Source organism: Rhinatrema bivittatum, chromosome 8 (assembly GCF_901001135.1).
Source record: "Rhinatrema bivittatum chromosome 8, aRhiBiv1.1, whole genome shotgun sequence".
NCBI lineage: Eukaryota > Metazoa > Chordata > Amphibia > Gymnophiona > Rhinatrematidae > Rhinatrema > Rhinatrema bivittatum.
The window spans coordinates 226,321,496-226,334,526 of NC_042622.1; the positions used below are offsets into that span (position 1 = coordinate 226,321,496).

Below are 13,031 nucleotides of genomic sequence, written 5' to 3' on the forward strand. Positions count from 1 at the left end.
ACTTAGCGCCTACCCAAAGGAAGGTGCTAATTTCTCCGGGCACCGGGAAAGTGCACAGAAAAGCAGTAAAAACTGCTTTTCTGTGTACCCTCCAACTTAATATCATGGCGATATTAAGTCGGAGGTCCCGAAAGTTTAAAAAAGTAAAAAAAAATTTTAAATGGGCCCGCAGCTGTCAGCGGGCTCGAGAACCGACGCCGACAAAATTGATGTCAAACCCGCTGACAGCCACCACTTCCGTCAAAAAAGAGGCGCTAGGGACTCGCTAGTGTTCCTAGTGCCTCTTTTTACCGCCGAGCCTAGTTTAAATAAATTAAAATACTGTATCGTGCGCACAGGAGAGTGGCCTGTGTGCGAGCGGGCACTTGCCCGCTCTCCCGCGATTTTACTGTATCGGCCCGCAAGTTTCAAAAGCTTAAAGCAAGGTCAAGATAGATTCCTCAAAGAGGGAAGCCCATAATCAGACACACACTACTAGACAATTTGTCAAACTTGTCTACTTCAAGATAGAGGTACTGAGATTCAGCACCAGGTAGTGAACATACCTTGTGTGCGGAAGGAAAAGCATCAGCTTGTTAATTCTATAATCCAGGACAATGACTGACATGAACTGTTTTTTCTTCATATAATATTCTGTACAAGAAACAGGAAAAATCAGTTTGCATAGCTAGTGCTGGGAGTGAAGATAATGTGGCAGTCACTGCCCTGTAGGGAGAAGGAACAAAGCCATACTCTGGCTCTCAGAAGCCAGTGACAGAGGGGGACACTCAGATTAACTTGTATACTGAGTAATGCACTGCACCACTAGAGAGCTACATAAACCTGTATTGTATTCACATTTACTACAACTAGTGGAAGAGGAAATCTCCAGAGGCACAGGCTGACACCACACATGTCGAGGTCCTCATGCGGTAATTTTGCATGCTTAAATCCCAGGGCCACCTGTCTGGACAGGCATCAAAACAGCAGCAAAGCATTCCTAGGCCTTACCACATTAGGTAAAAATTATTAAATCCCTGGCAGGAAAATGGACAAGCATTAGGGAGAGGCTGACAAGCAACCTTGCACTATGGAACAGACACTGCTCCCCCCCCAGCAATAGCAGCACACGCAGCACGATGGCTCCTGTCCAGGGCACTCTATAAAATGAGGGTACTGCATTTCTTCTAGAAATTCACTGCCAGAGCACCTTTCCAGTCACTGGTGGAGAATAATTTGTGACCATTTTCTATCAAGGCTACTGAACTCCAATCCAACAATCCATAAAAATGTGCTGAGCCAGTGCTCCCCCTCGGCCTTGTCTGAACTGACCCCTTTTCTATGGCCTGTTTTGGGCAAGGATTAGTTATTGCAATCTGAATGCTGACCTTCAGGCTCTTAGTCGCCTTCATTATCCAAGCATCTCACTGCTTGGTTCCCGACTACTGGTCACCTTGAAAAAGACAATACTTTCCCAACATGAACTGCATAAACAGAGGCACATGATCTCTGCAGAAATCTATGATATTTTAACTAAGTCCTCAGACCCTTAGAAGCATTTCATGTCTGATTGCATATAATGTAAAGCAATGACATCATGAACTCTTCAGAAACCACAATGACAGATTTGTACAGATAAACCCAATGAAAGCACCAAAACTTGTGGAAGTTAACTTAATATATATATATATATATATATATATATATATATAAATATATATATAATTTTTTTTATAAGGTTGTCTTAGTCAAGTGTCTTCCCTTCCCCACTTCCCAAGTATGAGAAGAAAGCAGGAAGACAGAACACTAGCGCTCCATGCTTCAAGCCTGAACCAATATCATATTAAACCCAACAGCTGGTCCACGTTTGGAAGCACACCTTAACCAAGGACGGGATTAGGCATTTGGTCAATTAGTGAACAGCAATTTCACTTCAGAGCAGAGAATAATAGAAGGAAACGGGTTATTTTTGGTCTATGGAAAAAACGTCTATCCATGCAAAAAACAATAAGGCAACCAGTTTTTTGTTTTTTTTAGGTTCTTGTGGCACCAAGAACCATGACAGACCATTCCATATTAAAAAAGATTACCTTGCTCTGCTTTAAATATGCAGGCTGTGTATGTTTAGTAATATGCTATCTGCCTTCTTTCATAAAACAAAATAAGGGAGTTAAGAACATAAAAATTGCCATACTGAGTCAAACCCAGGGTCCATCAAGCCCAGTACCCTGTTTCCAAAAGTGGGCAGTCCAGGTCAAAATACCTGGCAGGATCCCAAACGGTAGATAGATCCCATGCTGCTAGTGCTCAGGGATTAGTAGTAATTTCCCCTACCTGATTAATAATACTTTTCCTCCAAGAATTGTCCAAATGTTTGTTTTTTTTCAACACAACTATACTAACTGCTTTACCACATCTTCCAGCAATGAATTTCAGAGCTTGTGCATTGAGGCGAAAAAATATTTTCTCCAATTTGTTTTAAATGTGCCTCTTACTAATTCATGGTGTCCCAGAGTCTTTGTATTTTTTGAGAGCGTAAACAACCAATACATATTTATCCACTTGTGCTGTATCTGTTTTGCAGTGGGGCAGAGTGTGTGTGTGGGAAGCCTGCACTGCTGCCACTACCTGTGCTGTATCTGTTCTACTCTACTCATTATTTTAAAGACCTCTATCATATCCCCCCTCAGCCGTCTCTTCTCCAAGCTGAACAGCCCTAATCTCTTCAGCCTTTCCTCATAGGGCAGTCGTTCCATTCCCTTTATCATGTTGGTAGCCCTTCTCTGTACCTTTTCCAGTTTAGCTATATCTTTTTTGAGATGCGGTAACCAACCAGGATTGTACATAGTACTCCAGGTGCAGTTTCACCATGGAGCAATGCAGAGATATGATGACCTTCTCCATTCCTTTACTAATACTCCTAACAAACCAATGAATCCATGTCTGTTTTGCAATTATAATGATGAGTTTACTGCATCAGCTAATAAGCTGAATCTGTACTTATACAAAAGTACTCTGTTCAAATCTGACTTATTCTGTTGAAGAAGCCTGCACGGAGGCTGTTGCTAGCGTTCTATCTGTACTGGGATGAAGGAATGTGAGTACTTTGTGTACGAGGGAAGTTTGCATTGCTGTTATACCTGTCCTGGAGTGAGGCAGTATGCAAGTGTGAAGGAAGCTTGCACTGATGCTACTTCCTACCTGTCCTACGGTGGGGGCAATGTGCAGCTGTGTGCATGCGAGAAAAACCTATACAGCTGCCGCCACCTGTGCGCATGTGAAGGAAGCCTGCACGGCTGCACTCACCTGTGTTGTACCTGCTCTGCGGTGGGGCAGCATATATATGTGCATGCTAAGGAAACCTGTACAGCTGCCGTCTATGCTGCCCCTGTTCTGTAGCAGAGCAGTGTATATGCTAAGCCAGCATAGCTGCCATCCACCTGTGCTGTATCTGTTTTGCAGTGGGGCAGAGTGTGTGTGCGTGTGTGTGTGTGTGTGGGAAGCCTGCACTGCTGCCACCGCCTGTGCTATACCTGTTCTGTAGCTGGACAGAATGTCTGTGTGTGCGAGGAAAGCTTGAATGGCTGTCACCTGTGATGTACTGTTCTGTGACGAGGCAGTGTGTGCACGTGCGAGGGAAGCATGCAGTGCTGCTGCCTGTACTGTACCTGTTCTGTGATGGTGCAGTGTGCCTGCAAAGAAAGCCTATAGTACTGCCACCACTGGTGCTGTATTTGTTCTGCAGTAAGGCAGTGTGCGTATAAGTGTGGGAGGGTAGCTTGCTCTGCGGCTACCACGTACACCAGGGTAGTGTGTGTTACCACCTATGCTGGGGTGGTGTGTTTGAATGAGGAAAGCTTGCCTTGCTGCTTATCACCTGTGCTGGAGCAGTGTGTTTGTGGGAAGCTTGCACTGCTGCTACCGTTTGTGCTATACCTGTTCTGTAGCTGGACAGAATGTCTGTGTGTGCGAGGAAAGCTTGAATGGCTGTCACCTGTGATGTACTGTTCTGTGACGAGGCAGTGTGTGCACGTGCGAGGGAAGCATGCAGTGCTGCTGCCTGTACTGTACCTGTTCTGTGATGGTGCAGTGTGCCTGCAAAGAAAGCCTATAGTACTGCCACCACTGGTGCTGTATTTGTTCTGCAGTAAGGCAGTGTGCGTATAAGTGTGGGAGGGTAGCTTGCTCTGCGGCTACCACGTACACCAGGGTAGTGTGTGTTACCACCTATGCTGGGGTGGTGTGTTTGAATGAGGAAAGCTTGCCTTGCTGCTTATCACCTGTGCTGGAGCAGTGTGTTTGTGGGAAGCTTGCACTGCTGCTACCGTTTGTGCTGAGGCAGTATATGTAAATGTCTGAGGGAAGATTCCCCTGCTCCATCACGCGTGCTGGGCCTGTGTATGTGAGGGATGCTTGCACTGCTGCTACTGCCTGTGGTAAGAACATAAGGCTTGCCATACTGGGTCAGACCAAAGGTCCATCAAGCCCATTCTCCTGTTTCCAACAATGGCCAGGGTAGGGTAGTGTATAATGTGTCAGAGATGTCTGCGCTGCTGCTGCTTGTGCTGTACCTGCTCTTTGATTTAACAAAGACTGCTTATTTTCATGCATCTCTTGTATCAAACATGGGAGCATAAACAGAGAAAAAAAGAAAATAACAGCAGGTAAGGACCACAAGGCCCACCTTATCTGTGCATTCCTGATGCCCAACTTCATTGCATCCAAAGACTGTGTACTTATCCGATGCTTTCCTTAGTTTTAGGATGTTTTAGCCTTCACCACTTCCACTTGAAGTTAATCTGTGCCATTTTCATGAAGAAATATTTTCTAATTTTATGTATGAATTTAGCCCTTTACAACCAACCACATACCATGATCTTATCTTAAAACATTTTTTCCACTGAAAGCTGCTCACTTCTTTTGCATCAGAATCTTTTCAGATATTCAAATATCTCAACTTTATTCTCTCACCTCATCCAGAAAACGGGTTTGGATGCAGAATCTGCATCTCTCTCTAGACCACCTCTACTCTGTCTACATCCTTTTGGAGGTTTGACCTCCAGATTTAGACAATACAGATGAATTCATCTATATAGGCCACATCTTTCTTTCTACTGGCAACACCTCTTCCTAAGCACCCTCATCTCTCACCACTGCTTTGCAACCTTGAGTTTACTGGACAGAGTCAGCAAAAGCTCTCTCATGTGGTGCATATCAGCATCTTAACCCCTACCATGTGCTGCTTTCCTGGATTTCTGCACCCCAAACACCTGATTCGGCACTTTCATGCATTATGTACTAGCTGCCAAACTCTTGCCGCTCCTCTGTCACCACAGAAGCGCCATCTAAGGCCTAGCTGGGAAAAAGCGGAAATGTCTTTTTTTCGTCACTGCAGTCCCACAAGAAGCTGTTGAGAGGATTAAGTAACCAAATGTCTTGAAATGCCTTACTGCTGCTGTGATGAACTTTGAATTTGGTCAGGAGGAAGGTGAGTGCAACGTCTTGTAAAGTACTGCAGGTCTGCTTTCCAGCACAGCAGCTATAGGTATGCTTACTCTTTAGCAGGATTACTGATGTACCTTGGAAAAGATTTACAACCAAAAAGGTCTACAGTATACATTAGATGCACAGAACTTGTCGATTCATACTCCCGTCCAACTGCTGTACACTCACCAAAGTAAGCATGTAAACTAATTATTTTATCTAAACAACTGGTGGTCTACAACTGAAGTAGACAATTTCTCATGTTCATACATTTGATATAATCTATACTGCACAGAGGCTGTAGGAATAAGAGGAGGGAGTGTGGGAAGAGGGCATCATTGCACCAGTATAAGCACAGTGCGTACCTGTGGGGAGAATAACGCAAAGCATCAGAATCACAGGTCCATGATAGCATACACAGCTTAGACTCTAGCATCCCTAGTAAGAAGCAATAACACCAAAAGAGAGAGAATGGAGACTGGCTGCAGGGTGGGATTGTTAAAAAGAGAACCCTGCTGGATACAGAAGACCATACGAGAGGCAGAAAAACTTCACAGAAGTGGTTTACAAACAGCAATCCCCTAGCAGGAACTATCTGGTACATGAAGTTGTTAATCTTCTGCATCTGCAGGTAGGTAGGGGTCGTTTTGTTAATTACAGCTTGAAACATCAAGGGAAAAAAAGAAAGAAAAGCAGAATTTTTTCTTGGCCTGTGTATGAATGTTAATCTACTGAATAAAGTGAGAGCTACAATCAGAATCCACAACCTCCCAATATGCAGAGCTATAAACCAGTCATTACACAGTTGGTTGGCCTAAAACAGTAATCAAAATTTTAAAAGTGGTACAAATCTGTAATAACAGCCACATGGTAACCGTCTGTTCACCCACACCTAAGTTACCAGACTCTCAACAGGTTCTCTTACACTTTCTTACTTTGACTGGATTTTTTTACATATACAAATAGTTTTTATGAAGTCAGTGGAAACCTTGACAACAATAATATTTTTTGGTGGGAGTGGGGAGGAAGGAACTGCATGCGTGTGCACACCGCCATTTCTATAACTCTGCAATGGGTTTAAATATCACATTATGTCATTATGCTCCCTATGGGTACTCTTGTGCAGAACTGTCACTAGGTTTAATAAAAGTACATTTAAACTCCCTAGTGACTAGCACAACTACCCCGGTAAGCTTTCTCCTCAACCTTTCTGACTCCTAATTTCTCACAAGGGAGTCACCCTCCACTCCTCCTCCTGTTGCCTAGTAACTACCTTAAGGGGACCACACAACAAGAGTCATGTTTTATCAAACCTTACTTGCCACACTTCAGTCTCAGCTTCTCCAGTGTCCAAATCTATCAGATTTACAAGATCAGCTCACATAGGCAATATAAGATGTAATCTAAGTGTCTACTGTATCAGGTACAGAGGAAACCAGCCTGAAGTTAAGTGTCAATTCCACTGCACCATTCAATGTCATCATAACCTGAAAATCTGCTGTGAGGTTTCATCATGCTTAGAGCATTCTGCCATGGGGGGAGGGCAAGTCAGATTGGTCACCTGATCCAGTGTTCCAGCCTTGCTTTTATGTCTTCTGATATATTTTCCAAAACTGAAGGAGGATAAACAACTACAAGTCCCAGGATACAGTGTGTGGGGAGTGAAGCAACAATGCCATTTGCTAATATGGAGGCGGTAGTTGTAATCTAGCATCCTACCCTGTACTTCAGCTCTGAGAAACCCCTACATCAGCATCACAGATCTGTATATACAACATAACCCAAAGCAGACAAGGAATCATGATTGGACAAAGCAGAAGGAGCGAGATGGGTTTTTAAATTAGAAAAAAAAAAAAAAAAGAGGATCAAAAGTAAAAGCTTGAAAGTGAGTCACAGAATTACAGTCCAAAGGGCAAGAGGTTAAAGGATGTACCTATCCTCAGTATACCAACTTATTCAAACGGGAATCCAGTGATAAATCCCATCCAAATTAATACAGTATTAGAAGGAAAACAAATTGACCAGAACATCCAGTATGAAACTCCTCCTCACCAAGTAAACGCCAGGGTAAAATAAAACCATCTGAATAAAAAAAAAAAACCGGTGTTTTTTTTTAACAAGATACTTCACTGTAGTTTCTCTGTCTAAATGTTAAAGTTCCTGGTTTGAACTCCGTGCAAGAAAAGCGACGAAAGAAACAGAAATGAAGCGCTGTGTGACAGGTAGAAACTGGGCCATTACTGCCCATAATGTCCATTAGGGGCGGCTGCACCTCTCTCTCTTCGGCCAGACAAGAGAAAGGGGGACTCTTATTCTGACACCAGCTGCGCTTTGGCTGCCAGCCGGGTTAAGTGCCACGACTGGGGCTGCAGCAGAGACGGGGGAGCGCAGTCCCCTATCCCCTCCGGGCCAGATTCAGGGCATGAAGGCGCCGAGGGAGAGAGCTACCTATCCCCGGATTAGAAGCATGCAGGGCCATGAGAATGGTCGAGACACGGCTGCACCCTACGCGCCCCCATCCCCCAGATATGGAGCATATAGGCGCCGGGAGAGAACAGGAGTTGAACCCCACCCATGACGGCCCATTTCATAAATCCTCGCTCCCCTCCCTGAGCAGAATCTAGGGTGAGGTGCATACGGCTGGACTCCCACCTCGGCACACTGCCGTCGATTTCCGGCAGGAAGACAAGAGTGAATACCTCACCTAAATCCCCCACCCCGGATCGAAGTGCAGTTCTGCAACAACCGATACCGGCTCCCCCCCCCCCCAGCCGCCGCTTTACAAAAAATAAATAATCAATCGGAAACTCATCCCAAGAATCGGAGGTGCAGTCCTCTCTTATCTTCCCCCCTTTCCAAAGCAAAAGATGGTCAGCTCATCCTCACCACCCCCGGATCCAGAGAGGTGCAACCCTCTTCCCCTCCCCCCACCTCCGGATCGGGAGAGTGGCAACTCTCCTCCACTCCTCACCTCCGGGGAAGCCGCGGCCCGAACAGGATCATGCGTTTTGGCGGGTGAAGCTGTACTCACTGAGCTGGGGGGAGGCGCGGGGCTGTAGCGGGCTTCCTCCCCCCGGCTCTCCCGCGATTAGGGCGCTGGCGGCCGGGGATCCCCGTCTGAAGCTCCCTCCGTCGCTCCCGCTGCCAAATAATGCGCTGCTCACACATGGAGGCACGACGTCACCGACGCGCATGCGCACAGAGCCGCTGCCCGGCTCCCTCCTCCAGACACTGGGCACTCACTCCCCGACCGCCTCCTTCCCTGTGACCCAGACCACTCACTGCCCGACCGCCTCCCTCCCAGTGAACTGGCGCACTTATTCGACGTGTTCGGACCACTCACTGCCCGACTGCCTCGCCGATCCTCCCGCCACGAACCCAACTACTCGCTGCCCAACTGTCTTAAGCCGCCCCCAAATTCACGAATCAGATCAGTCTCCCGCATCTCTCATTAACTGACCACTAACTGTCGGCTCGCCTCGCCCCTATCCAACAGATCACTCGCTATCCGACCGCCTGGTGCCGCTCCTATCCAAGAAACGGGCCACTTGCTGCCCGTCCGCCCAGCGCACGCCCCCTGCCCCCGACGCCAACCAGATCACTCACTGCCTGAGCGCCTTGCCGCCGCCACTCCCGCAATCCGGACCACTCTCTGCCCGACTGCCCCCCCCCCACGCTCCAGACCACTTCCCGACTGTCTCGCCATCTCCCCCCATATGATTTAGACCTTTCGCTGCCCTACCGCCTCCATCCCAACCCTACCCGGTGAGCCGGCGCACTCACTCCCCGACCCCTTTCCCTCCTCCCCCCATGATCCGGCACATTCGCTCCTTGAGTGGCTCTCTCCCTCCCCGCTACTTCTTCCCTCTCTGTGATGCAGCACACAGACACTCTGACTGCTTCTCTCCTTCACCGTCCGCACACTCGCTTCCTGACTTCCTGTCCTCCCAGTGATCCAGACCACTCGCTGCCCTTCCTGCCTCCTCCGATCTGGAACACTCACTGCCAGACCGCCCTCCCTGCCTCCTCTGATCCGGAGTATTCACTGCTCAAACCCCCCTCATGTTCCAGAGTACTCACTGCTCCACCGCCTCCTTCAATTTGGAACATTCACAGCCCCACTGCCTTCCTGCCTCCTCTGATTTATAGCACTCACTGCCCCAACCGTCTCCTTCATGCAGGAGCACTCACTGCCTCCTTTGATCAATAGCACTTACCCAACTGCCTTCCACTCTGTTTCCGGGGGACTTACTCCCCAACCACCTCACTCCCTGTGATACACTACACTTATTGTCTGCCCTCCCAGTGATGGAGCACTCCTTCTCCCACCATCTCTTTCCCTACATACCCTGATCCAACCACCTTCTTTATTCTCTGGCACATTCACTACCCAATCACTTACCTCCCATTGCCCTGGCACACTAACTACCCCAACTACCTGCCTTCCTCTCCCTACCCGGCATACTCGCTCCCTAATTGCCTCCCTCCCAAAGATTTTGCACAGGCACTTCATGAAACCATCCCGCCCACAGATCCTGTACACTCGCTGCCTTGACCCTTTGCTCTCCCTGTCCTGGCACATTCACTCCCTTACTAATGCTATACACTTATGCACCAGATCCCCTCTCCCCTCTTACATAGCCCCAAACTGCCCTAATTTCTTCCCAGGTATCCCCCCCTGCCAACTCCCCTGAGAAGCTTTCACACATACTCCCATATCAACCTCCCAACATACTCACCCCCTCCCCCGCATAAGCCTGACTCCCTCCCATCCCACCTTACCAATATAAGTTCAACTCACTCCCTAACCACCTCTTCAAACAGCAGGAGCTCTGTCTCCCACTGCTAGCATGATCATTCCACAGACCACCTCTCACTGCTCTAACAAGTCTGTCCACTAGCCATCTCCCACTGATCTAGCAAACTCACTCCTTTAACCACAATTCCCTCTCCCTCCCCTGATCACCATTTCTGGCAATAGAAGGGAGAGCTCTGCACTCCACAAATCTCCCCACATTCAGTCCCCTGAACACACAAAGAATATACCCTGCTCCCCCACTCAGACATCTTAAAGTAGATTAATAAAAATCAACCATACCTAGCTCCTCTGACTACTTTCCATCAAAAAACAGAGGGGGAGGTACACAATGCCAGAAGTTCTGCCTGCTCACATGTGGGCATCCAACATACTATGGCTCCGATTTTGTTTCCCCTAAAACAAGTCCAGGCAGGCTAATAAAAATCAACCCACACTCAGTAAAAACATGTCAAGAAGCTAAGAGGAAAGGAGGAATATGGATGAGTTTCTAGCTAAACTCCTGCCATTGAGTTTTTCTGAGCCTCTGCTGACCTTGGCCACAAAATTACATCACTATATACAAATACAGTAGAACCAGCACAACCTTTTCAAGAATTCAGTCGACAGATAAAAATTATTACCAAGACCCTAGTTTGTTCCAATTTTCATGTCATTTCAGAGTGTTTAATTTTTTTTTTTTAAAGCTTCTCCAACTTAGCTTCTCCTATTGTTCAGCTTTTAAGAATATCATGGTACTGGCACTCATCAGGGCCTCACACATCATAAGTTAAAGAACAGGAATAGTGACAAACAGTCTACCCCAAACCAAGTTTTACAAGTTAATTCCAAACTTAAATTTTATAATCACAATAAGACAGTGCAGAGTAATATCCATGCTTTCTAGACTAAAGGCACAAAGTCATTTGGCTATCAACCCACAGCATCCACCCTTGTAACTATAGCATTAACAATAGGAAGAGAAGGCACTTCCCTCCCTGTGAAAACAGATGAATTGCTCTTGAGAAAAGGTACATATTTTATACTTTAACCAGAGTAAAAAAAAAAAAAGTCAAGAACTAAGTTTAGATTTTAAGTAGTCTAAATAGTTAAAGAAAAAAAGTTAACAAATATAAAATATGACAGCAGATAAAGCCTTTAAGATCCCTCTAGTCTGCCAATTTTCTTTAGTATCTGGGATGAGAGGGTTCTCACAAATTATCCCATCTAATGGTGAACCCCACAAAAGAGGACCTAGAGCTTGTAAAATAAATGTATCACACAAATTTTTTTGCCATTTTCAGAAATGTTGCTGGAAGCTACACTAATGCTAATCTCTACATTAAGGGCAAACAAGAGAAACTCAGACTGGCTCAAGTGATAATCTCTGAAAAGATCCAACGAATATTATTATTAATAATAATAATAATAATAATAATAATACAAACTGTCAATGCCATACTCAGCTGTGTGCCTAACAGTATTAAAGAAATGTTAAATGGCATGTGAATGTGTCCCTGATAAAGCTGTCATTCACTGCAGTTCCCTAATGGAAGGTGTGAAATATTGGACACTCCAGCAAAGTGTTGGAGACTTTGGAGGGTATATGGAAGCTAGAAGGGAGATTCCTTCACAGCAGAGGAAGCTTTTCTAATACACTCTGTTCACAATGATATGCAGAATTGGTATCAACTTAAAATCACTTTGATACCAACATAACTGGGTATGCCACTCCTCTCAAGTGTGGTGGTTTATTTATTTTTTTTAATATGTGACACCAAGCCATTTAATCTGTGAGACAAGATTATATAGTATTCTCTAATACACAAAATAATATGACTTACAGCTCATTTCCCCATGAATGAACAGTAAAATGAATGAGATACGAGTCACAAGTGAGATCAAAGGCCCCTCTCAGCCACTGACTGTGTGTGATGTTCAGCAGATTCCTTTATTGTTCTGTACTTTATACAAATGTAATTGAAGATTAATTGTCCATTTTCCCCTCTGGAAGCTTACACGTAGTCCAGGTGCTAGGAATGTCCAGCTTCAAGATAGCCACGTGCATTTGCCTTATTAAAAATGGTAAAGGGCACTGCCATGCTGCCTGAAGGAGAGGTACAACCTGACTTACAGTTCCCCTTCTGGACTACCCAAAATCCTGATGAGAATTAACAGGCTACCCTTGGCGCAAACACAAAACCTGACTTCACTGTCATCCTCCAAAATCCATAGAATTATTTTAGGTCGCAACAGGACTGCATTTCTGATTAAAGAATAAAATCCATAACCTTCATATAAACTCAGTTATTTTTCGATTGCTAGAAGTCAGTTTCAGCTTAGCCTCAGAATTCACCAGCATCTAGCTCAATCATAAAATTCTCTTGTAATTCTGAATGTGGATCTAAATCACTAGTGAAATCTCATATGCAGTCCCTTAGCTATCAACAATACCAAACTTCACAGAGTCACTACATCCAAAACCATGAGGTTATTTAGTTTGTTGGCAATAGTACACACCTCTGGTCCTTGAGGGCCACAAACAGGACAGGTTTTTATGATATCCACATGGAATATACATAAGATGTGCATACATTTGGGCTAATACTGGATTAATATGCATATTTTTGTTGCCTGAAAACCAGCTCCATGGCTCTGGAAAGGTACAATTAACTCCTCTGGTAGCTTAAGACAACATCTGCAGTTCTACTCACTGCCTGGTTTAAGACATTAATTGTCATGTTCCATACAAATGCAACACTAAAAGGAGAGG

The 13,031-nt window shown here is 45.5% G+C and overlaps 1 protein-coding gene across 6 annotated transcripts in view; it reads right to left on the reverse strand.

The window, feature by feature from the left end:
- Positions 1 to 13,031, reverse strand: part of GATAD2A (GATA zinc finger domain containing 2A) — a 185,594-nt gene that overhangs the window by 167,408 nt on the left and 5,155 nt on the right. Inside the window, exon 1 of one of the 6 annotated variants that reach the window (XM_029613820.1) lies at positions 8,495 to 8,734. The exons of 3 other annotated variants lie outside the window; for them this stretch is intronic. The gene's annotated coding sequence lies outside the window, so the exon portion shown is untranslated. Of the gene's footprint in view, positions 1 to 545; positions 612 to 8,434; positions 8,735 to 13,031 lie in introns of those variants that run through there. 2 more of the 6 variants (XM_029613818.1, XM_029613823.1) reach the window with 2 other exon arrangements.